This window comes from Schistosoma mansoni, chromosome 2, assembly GCF_000237925.1.
Source record: "Schistosoma mansoni strain Puerto Rico chromosome 2, complete genome".
Lineage (NCBI taxonomy): Eukaryota > Metazoa > Platyhelminthes > Trematoda > Strigeidida > Schistosomatidae > Schistosoma > Schistosoma mansoni.
Window position 1 is genome coordinate 28,061,048 of NC_031496.1, and position 573 is coordinate 28,061,620.

The following is a 573-nucleotide window of genomic DNA, read 5'->3' on the forward strand; positions in this document are numbered from 1 at the left end:
AACAGGCATGTAGTCATGATGTGATGTGTAACGTTGTTCGTTACACGCGGTAAATGCCATCGTGTTGTGTAATTTTAAGGATACTTGTTGAATATCGGTTGGAATTATATATCAATTACACGATTGATCGTTACCGGCTATAACGTGCAATCAGAAAATGTAACTTTATAGTCAGTTTTGCATTGACGTTTACGAACCAATTGCTTGGATCGACGAGTAGGTTTTCTTGTGTATATATGTACATTTTAATCCTGTTCTCTGACTCACACACTCGTTCATTGACTCGATCACTTTCCCTCTCGCTCATTGGACTCGCACACTCACTCGCTTGTTTTTCGGTACTACTCTTTCATGTTTGCTTAATGTGCCTGTAATTTGGGCAACCTGTGGGTGTTGCAATAATAAATATAATAAACATTTCGTATTCGCCTTCTGATTCATACACCGTTAGGGCTGTCATCGAGTAACCGGTTATCAGGACGAACAATATACATAGTTTAAGGATAATATGGAATATCGACCACCATAAAATATATATTACCATAATTACTCTCTATATAAAATTCGTAATCC